Raw genomic sequence first — 2,492 nt, forward strand, 5'->3', positions numbered from 1 at the left:
TTGTTGTTGAAACCTTGTTGAGATCTCTGTTGATCCTTCCATGAGAAATTTGGATGATTTCTCCATGAAGAATTAAGGTGTTTCCATAGGGTTCTCCTAGGTAATTCACCTCTTCCATTGAAGGGTTCTCAGGATCATAGGCTTCTTCCAGATGAAGCATCCTTAGTACTGCTTGGTGCATTTTGCATTCCAGACAGACTTTGAGAAATCAAATTGACTTGAGTCAATATCTTGTTCTGAGCCAATGGCATTCAGAGCATCAATCTCAAGAACTCCTTTCTTCTGATTTGCCCCATGTTCATAGGATTTCTTCAGAAGTGTACATGAATTGGTTATTTGCAACCATTTAATCAGCTCTTGAGCTTCTGTAGCGTCTTCTTCAGATGAAGAGATCCTCCAGCAGAGCTATCCAAAGACATCTTGGATAGTTCAGAGAGACCATCATAGAAAATACCTATGATGCTCCATTCAGAAAGCATGTCAGAAGGACATTTTCTGATCAATTGTTTGTATCTTTCCCAAGCTTCATAGAGGGATTCTCCATCCTTCTGTCTGAAGGTTTGGACTTCCACTCTAAGCTTACTCATTTTTGGGTGGAAAGAACTTTGCCAAGAAGGCATTGACTAGCTTTTCCCATGAGTCCAGGCTTCTTTAGGTTGTGAGTCCAACCATGTCCTAGCTCTGTCTCTTACAGCGAAGGGAATAGCATAAGTCTGTAGACCTCAGGGTCAACCCCATTAGTCTTGACAGTGTCACAGATTTGCAAGATTCAGCTAAAAACTGATGAGGATCTTCCATGGAAGTCCATGAAACTTGCAATTCTGTTGCATTAGAGAAACTAATTGAGGCTTAAGCTCAAAGTTGTTTGCTCCAATGGCAGGGATAGAGATGCTTCTCCCATAGAAGTCGGAGTAGGTGCAGTAAAGTCACCCCAGCACCTTCCTTGCATTGTTGGCATTGTTGTTGTTTTCGGCTGCCATGTTCTTCTTTGAAAATTCTGTTAGGTCCTCTGCAGAGTTGTGCCTTAGCTTCTCTTAGCTTTCGCTTCAAGGTCCTTTCAGGTTCAGGGTCAGCTTCAACAAGAATGCTTTTGTCTTTGTTCCTGCTCATATGAAAGAGAAGATAACAAGAAAGTGTGGAATCCTCTATGTCACAATACAGAGATTCCTTGAGGTGTCAGAAGAAAAGAAAAATGGATGAAAGAGGTAGAAAATTCGAACTTATCAAGAAAGATGGAGTTCGAATTGTGCATTGAGGAATAGTGTTAGTCCATAAATAGAAGGATGTGAGAGGAGGGAAGGTGATTTTCGAAAATTAAGTAAAAGAATTTGAAAACATTTTTGAAAAACACTAATTAATTTTCGAAAATAAGAGTGAGAAAGAAATCAAGTAATTTTTGAAAAAGATTTTGAAATTAGAAGTCAAAAAGATTTGATTGAAAACTATTTTGAAAAAGATATGGTTAAGAAGATATGATTGGTTTTTTTTAAAAAAAAAATTGTGATTGAGAAAATGATTTGAAAACAATTTTAAAAAGATTGATTTTAAAAGTTAATGACTTGGCTACAAGAAAGATAGATTCAAACATTAACCTTTCTCAAGAAAAGGCAACTACTTAAAATGTTCAATCAAATCATTAATTGTTAGCAAGTATCTTGAAAAAGGAAGAAATTGATTTTGAAAACATTTGATTGAAAAGATATGATTTGAAAAAGATTTGATTTTGAAAAACTTTGAAAACTTGAAAAAAAATTGATTTGAAACAAAATCCTCCCCCTTGTGCCATCTTGGCGTTAAACGCCCAGAATGGTGCACATTCTGGCGTTTAACGCCCAATGCACTACCTTTTTGGGCGTTAAACCCCAACCAGGCACCCTGGCTGGCGTTTAAACGCCAGTCTGTCCTTCTTCACTGGCGTTTTGAACGCCCAGCTTTTTCTGTGCATTCCTCTGCTGTATGTTCTGAATCTTCAATTTCTGCATTATTGACTTGAGAAGACACTAATTAAAATATTTTTGGATTTTTAATAATGAGATAATCAAAATGCAACTAAAATCAAATAACAATGCATGCAAGACACCAAACTTAGCAGTTTGTATACTACTACTAACTAACAAAATGAGAATGCATATGACAAAACACAAAAAAGTCAAGAGAATTTAAAGATCAGGTAATGAATCAAGAACATCTTGAAGATCACTTAAGACACATGAATGCAAGAAGAAGAAACATGCAATTGACACCAAACTTAAATGAGACCTAGACTCAACAAGAACATAAAATATTTTTGGTTTTATGATTTTGTAATATTTTTTTTTTTGATTTTTCGAAAATTAAGTGGAAAAGAAAATAAATATCAAAATTCTTAATGAGAATTCCAGGAATCATGCAATGTTAGTCTAAAGCTTTAGTATAAGGAATTAGGACATGGCTAGCCAAGCTTCAGCAAGACATTGCATTCAAGAGCTAAATTGATGAGGATCATCAGCTTT

At 35.8% G+C, this 2,492-nt stretch overlaps 1 non-coding gene across 1 annotated transcript; it reads left to right on the forward strand.

The window, feature by feature from the left end:
- Window positions 1-473: 473 nt before the first annotated feature.
- Window positions 474-581, forward strand: LOC130964852 (small nucleolar RNA R71). The gene has a single exon (XR_009080920.1). It is a non-coding gene; the product is annotated as a small nucleolar RNA R71 (small nucleolar RNA).
- Window positions 582-2,492: the final 1,911 nt, after the last annotated feature.

This window comes from Arachis stenosperma, chromosome 2, assembly GCF_014773155.1.
Source record: "Arachis stenosperma cultivar V10309 chromosome 2, arast.V10309.gnm1.PFL2, whole genome shotgun sequence".
In the NCBI taxonomy this organism is placed as follows: Eukaryota; Viridiplantae; Streptophyta; class Magnoliopsida; order Fabales; family Fabaceae; genus Arachis; species Arachis stenosperma.